Source organism: Rhinolophus sinicus, chromosome 1, assembly GCF_057876585.1.
Source record: "Rhinolophus sinicus isolate RSI-liver-muscle chromosome 1, RSI-T2T, whole genome shotgun sequence".
In the NCBI taxonomy this organism is placed as follows: domain Eukaryota; kingdom Metazoa; phylum Chordata; class Mammalia; order Chiroptera; family Rhinolophidae; genus Rhinolophus; species Rhinolophus sinicus.
In genome coordinates, this window is record NC_142501.1 from 178,264,088 (window position 1) to 178,278,182 (window position 14,095).

General features: G+C 38.5%; 2 non-coding genes across 2 annotated transcripts; both read right to left on the minus strand.

The window, feature by feature from the left end:
• Positions 1-607: 607 nt before the first annotated feature.
• LOC141570288 (small nucleolar RNA U2-30) lies at positions 608-676 on the minus strand. Its single transcript, XR_012494293.2, has one exon. It is a non-coding gene; the product is annotated as a small nucleolar RNA U2-30 (small nucleolar RNA).
• A 145-nt stretch (positions 677-821) lies between these two features.
• On the minus strand, positions 822-901 carry LOC141570289 (small nucleolar RNA U2-19). Its single transcript, XR_012494294.2, has one exon. It is a non-coding gene; the product is annotated as a small nucleolar RNA U2-19 (small nucleolar RNA).
• Positions 902-14,095: the final 13,194 nt, after the last annotated feature.

Genomic DNA, 14,095 nt, shown 5'->3' on the forward strand with positions numbered 1-14,095 from the left:
TCAGTTATCTCACATTCAACTTGTTCAAAACTCATCTTGTCATCTTTCTCCTTAAAGGTACTCTTTCTTCTGTCTTTTTGTGGTACCTACTTCCCCTGAACAGAAACATGGGAATAACAATTTTTCCCTCTCCCTCAGCCCCTGCATTCAATTTGTCACCAAGCCCTAAATACCTCTCACATCTTGTATTTCCTTTCTCTCCACACTGCTCTTGCCTTAGTTCAGGCTCTCATCATTTCTTACAGAGTGTCTGAAAAAGCCTTCCATCTGATTTCTCTGTTGCCAGACCCCTGAATCTAATGCACTTCCAATGTCCCCTTCGTGATCTTTCCAAAACATACATCAATCCATGCCATTTCCTTTCACCTTTAATAATTTTTGAATGCTGTGGTTTATAAGTTGATAAATGTCATTCTTCTATTTAAAAATCTTCAAGGGCTGAGAGGAATAAAATCCAAATCCTGTAGCTGAGCCAGCCAGACCCTGCATCATGTGGTTCCTGCTTATCTCTCCATCCATATGGTGTGCTTCAACCTTACGGAACATTTGCAGTTACTTAAAAGGACTGCCCCTTTTCTTTCTTTTTAAAAAAATATTTTTCTTATCCTAGCTCACATCAAGTGTAGAAACCTTCATAGATACAGAGGTCAATAGTAAAACCTTTTCATCAATGCTCAGAACTAATTAGCCTTTATACACACATATTACCCCCCCCATCTCATTCATCCATTAGCAAGTCCCTAGTTATTCACTATCACATTTATAAATACACACATCCAGATATTAGCCCTTATTGTTTTAAGTTACTTTATACTTTTGCTACTCAGAACTAGAGAGATAATGAAGCAGGTATATTAGAAGGTCTTCTGATGCTCAGATTTGAATATTTTCATTACTGATCCACTTCAGTAAGAGCAGATCTCAGAGGACTGTTTTCTTCTGTGATTCCAGTGTTTTGTACATAATAGAACTGCCTGGACTGTAGCAAGCATTTTTCTGATGGAAATTTTTTTTTTTTTTTTTTTTAAGCAAAGAGTTAATTTTCTTTTCCTTATTGCAGATATATTGTCTATCTTCTGCGATGAAACACTTGCATTTTTGTGGTACCCTGCTTACCACAATAATAGATGATTTATAATTTCCAGTCTTGCGTGTAAGGAATTTGGAAGTTTTCACTCCATCCTAATTAGTAAAATGCTGAGCAAACTGAGAAATCAGAAACTCTTTTTAAATCCATCAGAGAAGTGAGCTCATAGGGCAAACTGCTGGCCTCAGAATTGGAGAGACAGCTGGATACAAAGAATCACAATTTACTGTAGCAGAAAGCCATCTCCAGGAGAACCAGTATTGGGGTTGGAAAATGTGAAAAGTAATTTTTGAGCTGCTGGAAGCTTAGTGTGAATAATTCTGAGAGTTAAAAACTCCAGTTAGGAACTTAGTGCAAATAATTCTGAGAGTTAAAAACTCCAGAGGGATCCAGTCATGGGGATGGGGAGCCCTCACACTTTTGTTACTTTTACCCCTAGGAGTTCTACCAGGTTCTTAGAGTGAAAATTGGAGAAGAATCCCCTTATGCATCCGGCAGGGGAAAGGAAAAAGAAACCATTTTGAAATATACCACAGCATTCCGTTCTTAACAAGACTTGCCCTCAAGAGAAAGTATTTTATGAATGCTTAACCTACTGAAGTGTTTTAGAGTTTAACTGACATTGGGGAAGGGAAATATTCCAGCCCCCTCTAGAAATCCTATACCATCTGAGGGAGTGGGGGGGGGGGGAAGGGAGAAGAAATTGTCAAGTTCATAATCCAGGGGGCACTGGATCACTAAAAAGTCTGAGAGCTAGTCATAGGACTATAGAAAGCTTCCCCTTCTCCCACACCGTGCCACTACATTACTAGAGGCGTATTAGCCACCTTTTTACCCAGGAACTATATCATGTCTGCCTTTCAACAAAAAACTACAAGGCTTAATAAGAGGCATACTAAAAGGCAAAAAAAAACCCCAAAAAAAACCAGGTTGAAGAGAAAGAGCAAGCATCAGAATCAAACTGATATGGCAGGGATGTTGGCATTATCAATAATTTTAAAAAACTATGATTAATATGCTAAAGGCTCTAACGGGGGAAAAAAAGACAATAAATAGGCAACGCGGAAGAACAGATGGAAAAATGTAAGCAGAGATATGGAAATTCTAAGACAGAAACAAAAAGTAATGCTAGAGATCAAAACCAGTGTAATGGAAATAAAGAATGCCTTTTATGGGCTCATTAGTAGACTCTACATAGTTGAAGAAAGGATCTATGAGCTAGGGATATGTCAATAGAAACTTCTCAAACTGGAAAGCAAAGAGAAAAAAGACTGAAATAAATAGAAAAAGAATGCCTAAGAACTGTGGGATAACTATAAAAAGTGTAACATACACATAATGGGAATATGAAGACTAAAGGGAAAGGAACAGAAGCAATATTTGGAACAATAATGACTGAGAATTTCCTCAAATTAATGTCAGACACCAAACCACAGATCCAAAAAGCCCAGAACATTAAGGAGGCTAATTGCCAAACAAACAAACAAAAAAAAACTATACCTACCTAGGCATAACATATTTAAATAACAGAAAATCAAAGATAAAAAAACTTGAAAGAAGCCAGAAGTCAAAACACCTTTCCTAAAAAGGAGTAAAGATAAGAGTCACATCCAATTTCTCCTGAGAAATAACCCAAAAAAAGAAAGTGAAGTGAAATATTTAAAGTGTTGAGGGGAAAAATAGCCCTCCAATTTAGAATTTTGTATTTGACTTTATCCTTCAAAAGTGGAGAAGAAATAAAGACTTTCCCAGACAGATAAAAATTGAGGAAATTTGTTGCCAGTATACCTGCCTTGTAAGAAATGTTAAAAGAAGTTCTTTAGAGAGATGGCAAATTATATAGGTCAGGAACTCAGATCTATATAAAGAAAAGAAGAGCATTGGAGAATGGATAAGTGAAGGTAAAAATTTTTTTTCTTATTCTTAAGTGATCTAACAGATAACAGTTTGTTCAAAATAATAATACCAACAATATATTTGATGATTTATAGTTATATATAAATGTGATGAATGAGAGCAATGCTACAAGGTATGAGAGAGAGAAATTAGGATTATTTTGTTATTGTAAGGTACTAAACCTACCAGTGAAGTGGTATAGTGCTATTTGAAAGTGAACTTGGATTGGTTGTAAATATGTATTGCAAACTTTAGGGAAAACACTAATTTTTTTTTTTTTTAAAAAGTATGATTGATGTGCTAAGAAAGAAGAGAAAATGGAATCATAACATCAGAGAAGCAGAAAAAGAGGGGAAGACAAAAATAGTAACAAGTAAAAAGGACAACAGATAGAAAACAATAACAAATATGATAAGTAGTAATCCAACTATATCAATAATTATGTTAAATGTTAATAGTCAATGCACCAATTAAAAGATAGATATTGTAAGTTTGAATAAAAAAACAGGACCCAAATATATGTTATCAACACAAAATTTATTTTAAATATGAAGACATACATAGATAAAAAGTAAAGGGATGGACGTCTGGATATTTATTTGAAGAAATTCAAAACACTAATTAAAAACGACATGTGCACCCCTATATTCACTGCAGCACTATTTACAATAGCCAAGATATGGAAACAACCTAAGTGCCCATAAATAGATACTTGGATAAAGAACATGTGGTATATATATATATACAATGGAATATGATTTGTCCATAAGAAGAATGAAATCTCACCATTTGTGACAACATGGATGGACCTAGAGGGTATTATGTTAAGTGAAATAAGTCACACATAGTAATAAGTCAAATACCATATGATCCCAATTATATGTGGAATCTGAAGAACAAAATAAATGAACAAACAAAACAGAAACAGACTCATACATACAGAGAACAAACTAATGATTGCCAGAGGGGAGAGGGGTTGAGGGGCTGGTTAAAAATGTGAAGGGATTAACAAATACAAATTGGTAATTTCAAAATTGTCATGGGGATATAAAGTACAGCATAGAAAATATAGTCAATAATATTGCAGTGACTATGTATAGTACCAGGTGGGTACTAGACTAATTAGGGGAATTACTGCATAAATTAAATAAATGTCTAACCACTATGATGCACACCTTAAATAATATAAAATAGTATTGAATGTCAACTGTAACTGAAAAAGAAACTAAAAAGTAAAGGGATGGAGAAAGATAGAACATGTTAATACTAGTCAAAAGAAAGCTAGAGTGCTATATTTCAGACAGAACAGACTTCAAAGCAAGAAATAGTCTGAGGTATAAAGAAAGGCATTACATAATGATAAAGAGGTCAATTCTCCAAGAAGAGATAACAATCCTTAATGTGTATATGCTTAGTAACAGAGCTTCAAAATATATGAGGCAAAAAGGGATAGAACTACAAGGAGAAATAGATAAATGCATTATAACATTTGGAGACTTAATTCTCTATCAAAAATGGACAGATCCTGCATGCAGAAAATCAATAAGGACATAGTTGAACTCAACAGCACTATCAATCACCTGGATATAACTGCCATCTATGGACTATTTCATCCAAAAATAGCAGAATTTTTTTGTTTTTTCTCAAGCTCACTTGGAACGTCCATCAAGATAGACTACCTTCTGGGTTATAAAAGACTCCTTAACAAAATTAGAAGAATAAAAATCATACAATGTATGTATGCTCCTTGACCATAATGGAATTAAACTAGATACAAATAGCCGAAAGATGGCAGGAAAATCAGAAAATACATGAGATTAAACCACACACTTCTAAATAACACATGAGTCAAAGAAGAAATCTCAAGTGATATTTAAAAATATGTATTTGAACCTAATGAAAATGAAAACACAACAAAATGTGTGGGATGTAGTGAAAGTAGTTCTTATAGAGGAATGTATAGCATTGAATGCATATATTGGAAAAGACGAAAGATCTAAAATCAACATCTACCCTTCTACCTTAGGAAAGTAGAAAAAGAAGAGCACATTAAATCCAAAATAAGCAGAATGAAAGAAATAATAACATTTAGAGTAGAAATCAATGAAATTGAAAACAGGAAATCAGTCGAGAAAATCAACAAAACACAAAACTTTTTTGTAAAGATCAATAAAATAGATAAGACTTTATCTAGGCTAATTAAGAAAAAAAGAGGAATACACATTACTAATATCAGAAATTAAAAAGGCACATCACTACAGATCCCATGGACATCCAAAGGATATTAAAGTAATAATATTATGAATAACTCTGTGCCCACAAATTTGATAATCTGAGCAAATGGATGGAAGACACAATGTCCAAAATTCACACAAGAAATAGACCATTTGAATAGGCCTATATTTATTAAATTGAATCAGAAATTACTAACCTTCTAAAACAGAAAGTACCAGATTCGGATGGGTTCACTGGTGAATTCTACCAACTATTCAAGGAAAAAATTGTACCAGTTCTCTACAGTCTTCCAGAATATAGAAGCACAGGAAGATAGACACTTACTAATTCATTCTATGAGGCCAGCATTACCCTAATACCAAAACCAGACAAAGCCATTACAAGAAAACTACAGACCAATAGCTCTCATTAATCTACATGCAAAAATCCTCCAAAATATCATCAAATTGAATCCAATTTATAAAAAGAGTTATATGGCACGACCAAGTGGGATTAATCCCAGGTATGCAAGGCTGGTTCAACATTTGAAAAATCAATTACTGTAATCCATCACATCAACCTAAAAAATAAAAATCACATGATCATATCAATAGATGCAAAAAAAGCATTTGACAAAAATCCAACACCCATTCATGGTGAAAACTCTCAGGAAACTAGGAATAAAGGGAACTTCCTCAACTTGATAAAGAACATCTATTAAAAAATCTACAACTAACAATATACTTAATGATGAGAAATTAGAAGCTATCCCACTAAGATCAGGCACAAGGCAAGAATGTCCCCTCTCACTACTTCTTTTCAAAATGATACTGGAAGTCTTAGCTATTGCAATAAAACAAGAAAATAAAATAAAAGGTATTCTGATTGGCAAGAAAGAAATAAAATTGTCTCTATTCATCTTTCTTCTATATAGACATAATTGTCTATATAGAAAATCTGAAAGAATCCACAAAAACCTCCTGGAACGAATAAGTAATTTTAGCAAGGATGCAGGAAACAAGGTCGTATTCAAAAGTTAATTGCTTTCCTATATACAAGCAATGACAATTGGAATTTGAAATTAAAAATACAATACCATTTACATTAGCATATGAAAAAATGAAATACCTAGGTATAAATCCAACAAAATATATGCAAATGTGTATGAGGAAAACTGCAAAACTGTGATGAAAGAAATAAAACAAGAACTAAATAAATGGAGGGATATTCCATATTCATGGATAGGAAGAGTCAATATTGTCAAGATGTCAGTTCTTCCCTACTTAAGCTATAGATTCAATACAATCCCAATCAAAATCCCAGCAAGTTATTTTGTGGATATTGACAAACTGACTCTAAAGTTTATATAAAGAGGCAAAAGATCCAGCGTACTCAACTCAATACTGAAGGAGAAGAGCAAAGTTGGAGGACTGACAGTATCCAACTTCAAGACTTACACTATAAAGATATAATAAAGGCAATGTGGTATTGGCAAAAGAAGACAAATAATCAATGGAACAGAATAAAGAGCCCAGAAATAGACCCACATAAATAGTCAATGATCTTTGACAACATAGCAAAGAAAATACGATAGAGAAAAGATAATCTTTTTAAAAATGGTGCTGGAACAACTGGACATCCATATGCAAAAAAAGTGAATCTAGACACAAAATTAAACCATTCACAAAAATTACCTCATAATGGATCAGAGGCCTGAATGTAAATTATGAAACTATAAAATTTCTAGAAGATAATATAGGAGAAAAATCTGGATGACCTTCGGTATGGCAATGACTTTTTAAGTACAATACCAAAGATATTATCCATAAAATTAATAATTGATAAACTGGGTTTATTAAAATAAAAAAAAAAAACTGCTCTGGGAAAGACACTGTCAAGAGAATAGGACAAACTATAGACTGGGAGAAAATATTTGCAAGGTATATTTGATAAAAGGTCTGTTTTCCAAAGTATGTGAAGAACTCTTAAAACTTAACAATAAAAAAAAAAAACCCTCAACAATAAGGAAACTAACAACACAATTAAAAAATGGGCAAATGATCCACCAAATTCTTCATCAAAGAAAATGTATATATTAAAAATAACCTGACCAGTTAGGAGATACAGATTATATTTTCCAAATACAAATCACAAAATGAACATAGCAGCAAAATATAGAAGTACTGGGGAACCTCAACCTTCTGGCATCATTTTGAAGCAGACCCTTTGTTAAATCCTTTACTTACCTTGCTCTCCATTTCATCTAGCAGAAGGGAGGAAACAATGAGTGACACGCTGACTTGTACCTAGTTCTGACTCTTAAGAGTCATTTATTTTGAATTGAAGGACTCATTAGGTGAAAATGACCAGTCATTTTAGACTTTGTACAGGCAAGTCAGTGTACACTACAGATAGTCAAACAGATTTAAACAAATTGAAGCATATTTTCTCAAAGCTCACAAGAGAGAAAAATAAGTACTGAATGAATTGAAGGAGTTCACGAAGCTATAAATGTCTGCTACATGTTGAGGTGCACAGTTTTCTGCGCCCTCCCCCACATCCCAGCTCTCGTTCACATTGCTTGGGTACATACTTCATTAGACAGGTAAAGACAGCCCTTGCTGCAACAACCCCCATGAATTGGAACAGGAAACTGTCTAACTGTCTAACTGAAGGAAGCCCCAGGTGGGTTGAACATGAGGGAGCCAGAAATGGTTGGTACTAATTCTATTCAATACCAAGGTTTCAAAACTACCCATCAAACCCTTTCTCTTGGGAAAGCACACATACACTTGGCATACAGAGAAGGTGGACTTGTATAGTTTGCAGCTGCAGCTATGAATTGTGTTGTGCAGTTTTTCCTGTTACTTCTCAAAAACTACACATATCATGAAATTGGGAGTCAGAGACTCCTCAGGATGGCTCTATTATTCCAAAGAAGTAAGTTTTCCTTGTATTTTTTGGTAGGTAATAATATATTGTAAGTTATGTATTATTGTCAGTAACCTGAGCATATTTTTCCTGACAGGAACTCTAGAGCCTCTGGAAAACCTGAGAGGCAAGAGAAGTACAATTCCATGGTTAAATGTAACAGGAAATTATAATGGGGCTTTTGATATTGTTACAGTTTGGGCTAAGAACTCCAATGCCAAGCAATATAGGTGCCACAATTACCCGGTAGTCTAAGGCAAGGTACTAGACTACCTTATGTAGGACATGCTAAGACACAGAAAATTTCTTTTGCCTGCATTAGCTCTTCTCTTATCTGTAAGCTAATAAGGAAGAGCAAAGAATTCATGGGGAAGGGCAGAAATGGTTGGGAGGGAGGGAGGATTTCTGTGGAGAAAGTTGTCAGTGTGCTGTATGTGCCTTTCCTACTTCTTGGTGAGGGTGAAGGAAGCACCCCCCCCCCATCCCCATCTGAAGCCAACAGAAGAAAACCCCTCAAAAAGCTTCAGACATTTTATCTGGAACTTGAAAAACTCAAAGTCTTGTATCTGAAATAGAGAAAACAAATTTAAAGCCAGAAGCAGGTGAAACAACATGTCTGGTTGCAGAATGAAGTAGCACAGGCTTTAGTGGGGACAAGGACACAAGTGCATCTCCCATGGACTAAATGTGGACCCTGCAAAGGGGTACAGTTGTAGATCATCTTAAGAGGAACTTTACTAAAGAGATCCACCTTGAGACAGAAGGTGACTGGTGGAAGCCAAGGGCTGAAGCCAAAGTCTTAATTGACCAGTTGTGGAAAGAATTGTTCCTATAAAGGAATTGCAGGTAGAAGATCCCTACTAGGGCAGAGGTTCTTTGTGAAAACCACAGAAATCAACCAATCAAGTAGGAATCCAGTATATAAAAGATGCTACACCCGAAGGGCATCAATATCTTATTGCAACAGTACTGGTCATGTAAAGTGTAATTTTTTCTCCAAATTTCGCTTCCTTTCTAGGCTGGACAATGGAGGGGGCTTGAAGCAGTAGCTAGCAACTGGCAGGAGAGATGGAGCATGGAAAGGAGAAGAAGTAAACCTCTCACTCCTTCTCCACTGCAGATTTAGTTGGGTGGGGTAGGGGTCCCAGCTGAGTCAGCCAGGCAGAGCAACAGAGCTCTGCCAATCAGATTCAGATTTGGCCTGTGGGGGGCAGACTCAACAAAGGCAAGAGGGCGCCCACCTGCCAGCTGCACAGAAGGTGGACCCCTCACTGGGAAAATGCTCACTATCCTCCAGTCCTCCCTCTGAAGTCACACATCTCAGTGTGCCCCCCCCCTTGTATGTCTCCAAGGCCCCCAGTTCACCATCCCTCTGGCAGAATCCAACGTGTGTGCCTCCAAGCGAGTGAGTCTGTGCGTGGTCCGTTTAAGAGGATGTCTGGTTTTCCTGTAGCATTCCGACCCACCTGAACAATTGGAATCCCCACTGTTTTTCACAGCCAGATGTTGTGGAGGCTCCTCTTCTGGCATCAGTACACTGGGCTGAGGAGCCTGTTGTGGGGTGGGGGGGGTGGGGGCAGAGCCCCAGAAAGCAGTTTCCAGGCTCTCGGTGTCACATAGACAGGTGCTGGCTCAGGTAGTAAATGGCCATCAACTGTGATTGCATGGCCAACAGCTGTGGCTAGTTGGTCGTCAGCTGTAACCAGTGAGCCATTGGCCACTAATATAACTGCTGTGGCTACGCTAGCAGAGAGAAGAGAAAGAATAGGGGCTGGCAAGAAGATGGCGGCTGGGCTGGCAAGCGTGGATGGTGGTTTGCGGACAGTGTGGATCCAGCCTCCAGTGAGAGTATAGTGCCGCCAGAGAGAATATAGTGGTATGACTCCCCTACCTATGGCTCCGTGGGTGTTCCTTTTTGGCCTCACCATGTCCTGCGTTCTCATGTGGGGAGCGGGACCAGAGACCCTGCATGACTCCCTGCATTACAAATGGCGCAGCGAGCAGGGTATGGTGCCAGCCAAAGCTCTCCAAAGGACAGTGGAGCAGTTTGTGTGTATGAACACTCAGTCTCTGGAAGACCAGGAGGAGCAGCTGACTGAGAGCTGGACCCCCGTGGAGGGGTGGGAGGACGTGGACGGTTCTCCCACCAGCACAGGAAAAGCCATGCAGCTGCTGGAGAAATGGAGCCCCGTGGAGAGGTGGAAAGATGTGGACGGTTCCCCAACCAGCATAGGCTGGAGAAAGCAAAGGTCGTTGTGGCCCTGTGGGCCGGGAAGTTCCTGCTGAGGCAGCCTGGATGCGGGACTTGTCCCAGGAGGAAAGGCTTGCTGAGTCCTCCATGGAAGATGAGGGTGAGGTCAAAGTCGTCCCTCACCCCCAGGACAGCCCTGGCGAATGACTATGGACTATGGGGAATTTGCCTTCCATCCCTAATTTAATGGACAGCTTGACTGTTTGGGAACTTACCACCATGTAGTGGAACTGGGGGATATTTGCTTTTGTGTCTTGACTGGCCGCCATTAAGAATATGTAAGTACCTTGATTGTGAGTCGCTGTTGTTCCAGCAGGGTACCCTGAGAGGCCCACAGAGAGTGGCAGTGCCCTGAGAGCCCTGGCCGAGCCCAGGAAGTGTGGCTGTGCCCACAGAGAGTGGCAGTGCCCTGAGAGCCCTGGCTGTGCCCGGGGAAACTAGTGGTACCCTAAGAAGTCCAGGAAGTCTGGCCGTGCCCAGAAGCACTGGTGGTGCCCTGAGAAACCCTGGCTGTGCCCAGAGAGCCTGGCTATGTCCAGGATATTGCATTCATCTCCAGGCTCCTCGCACAGGGCCCCTCACGGAAGACGCTTGTCGCGTAGATTGTGAGGCGGAGCCTGTAGGGGTGGAGTGTGGGGGCAGAGCCCCAGAAAGTAGTTTACAGGCTCTCGGCCTCACATAGACAGGTGCTGGCTCAGGTAGTAAATGGCCATCAACTGTGATTGCATGGCCATCAGCTGTGGCTAGTTGGCCGTCAGCTGTAACCAGTGAGCCACTGGCCACTAATATAACTGCTGTGGCTACGCTAGCAGAGAGAAGAGAAAGAATAGGGGCTGGCAAGAAGATGGCGGCTGGGCTGGCAAGTGTGGATGGCGGTTTGTGGACAGTGTGGATCCAGCCTCCAGTGAGAGTATAGTGCCGCCAGAGAGAATATAGTGGTATGACTCCCCTACCTATGGCTCCATGAGTGTTCCTTTTTGGCCTCACCATATCCTGCGTTCTTGTGTGGGGAGCGGGACCAGAGACCCCGCCAGGTCTCCCGCATGACAGGGGGCTAGAGTCCCCCACCCCTCTGGGGGGAACCTCCAGGGCTGAGATATCCCTCCTGAGTCTCAACTGCCACATCTTTCTATATGATTTTATGCCTTATTTACTTATAATTTCTACCTCAAAAGACCTTGAAACTTCAGAGAAGAAAAATAGTCCATCTTTGTGTTAAAGTGATAGAATAAGAGCATTCGGGTTTAATAGCATACCAAAGAGGAAATATTTAGGGGTTTTATACAACTCAGTATTTGTCAACAATGGAGATGGCTGACTAAAGAATATATAAATACAGCCTGATTTTACTGGTATATTATTCAGAATAACTATATTGTTTAGATTGCATAAGGAATATTGAGTTTAAGTATACTTAGAGATATTTAATTAGGAATAAAGACGACATGGTGGTAGGGGAGAAGGGGGCATGCCAGCTGTCCTCAATTATCACAGGGACTGAACTTATTCTGTGATGCTCCAGAGAGCTGACTAGGGAGGCAGACCTTGTTTTTAACCATAAGGGAAAAATTGGCCTGCGAAGTTGACTGACCACCTGTCATACCTGTAAAAATGATTTACTTATTGTGTTTGGGATTGGAAACCATCCATTTTTAGGGACCCAACCTTTTATTTTAAAAGTTGCACATTTTCAAAATTTGAAGATCAGGGCAATGAATACCTCAATTCTATGTCCTTCATCTAGATGTAACAATTAAATTTTTTTTTGGTCACATTCTCTCTCTCTCTCTCTCTCTCTCTCTCTCTCTCTCTCTCTCTCTCTCTCTCTCACACACACACACACACACACACACACACACACACACACACACACATTTTGATTAGCCATATGAAAGGAAGTTGCAAATTTCATGAAATTCATCCTTAACTTCTTCAGCAAGTATCTCCTAAGAACAAGGACATTACTGTTACCATCAATCTTTAAGATAACCTTCAAGATTTTCTCATAAGCAAGTCAGAAAAATACTGTCTGTTTTCCCTGTAACACAGGATTCAGTCACTGAGGTTAATAAACGCTGCCCTGCCTACCTCACAGGTTGCATTGCTGGAAGGCCTGCTATCTGCAAGGCTTTCAAAGAATATGAAAAGTCAAGAAGTAAAGGTTATGTGAAAATTTTGGAGAATCAGACAAAATATTACACATGGAAGTACTTTTAAAAATGTCAACTATGATGTAAATGAAAGTTGTTATTCTCTCCTTGAATTCTTTTTCTCAAATGGGATCTAGGAGATGGAAAAATGTTAAATAACAAACACCAGAGGGCACTATAGTAGCATTTAGAAAATGACACTAAGATGATTGAAGACACAGTGACTATGTCTTTTTAAAAAAGTATTTATTTACTTTTTTCAGTTACAGTTACATTCAATATTATTTTATATTAGTTTCAGGTGTAGTGGTTAGACATTTATATATTTTTTGCAGTGATTCCCCTGATTGGTCTACATCTACCTAGTACTATACACAGTTGTTGCAACATTGTTAGCTTTATTTTGTATGCTGTACTTTGCATCCCGGTGAATATTTTGTAACTACCAATTTCTATTTTTTAATCCCTTCACCTTTTTCACCCAGCTCCCCCAACGCCCTTTCCTCTGGCAATCGTAAGTTTGTTCTCTGTATGTATGAGTCTGTTCTGTTTTGTTTGTTCCATTTATTTTGCTCTTTAGATTCCACATATAAGTGAAATCATATGGTATTTGTCTTTCTCAGTCTGACTTAGCATAACACTCTCTAGGTCCATCCATGTTGGACCATGACTGTATTTTAAAAATGTATTGTTTTCTTCTCTGAAGAATATACTGTGATTGTATTGTCTTCTAAAGTCAAATATTGTTCACCCTATTAACTGGCATTCTTAAATATGTGTAATGATTTCAGACCAAAAAAAGTCATTAGAAAAATATACCTATATATCTTATTATGTTAGAGAATCCAAACCTTTAAAATAATGCCGCCTCCCCCCCTCCCCCCTTTGGAGGGGTCAAATTCCATTCCAGTTTGGTGGACACAGCATGTGTTAAGATTTCCACAAAGACACTCAGAGCCAAAGGAGCTCGGGGAAGGAAAAAAGCTTTGTGACTGCCAAGATCTGAAAAGGAGGTGGGTCTCCAACTGGATCTGAGGAGGACTGAGGAAACCGAGGAGGGGAAGGGGTGAAGAGGAAGAACATAACTGATATAGGGAAAAGCATGAGAAACGCCAACCACCTGTGGAATGGGTCCCATTCTCCACAATGCCAATAAAGGAAGCAATTACAAAATGGTTAATTGGCTTCTACTTCTAATGAAAGAGGATCTTAAATGAGCAGGAATATAAATTTCTACTTTGAGATATTAGTACCCTCTTCAGCCAAAGCTTCAGAAAAGTTTATCTTCTTTCAGAGGTCAACATGTGGTAAACATTTAAGAAATAAACAAAAAAAACTGGTGGGTTTCAGAAATCATGCTAAGCTAAGGGCTAGTCTTTGCTACTCTGATCCAGATTATTATCTGCCTTATTCTTAAACTGTTCATGTAGCATCTATGAGTCTAATACTTTGAAAACTCTCGTTTTGCTTTTCATATAAATCTGATTGTCTGTTAAATCTTGTAACTACAGATTGCTGATATTACTTTGTTATAAGTACATTGCTTTTTCTCAATTTTAGTTGACT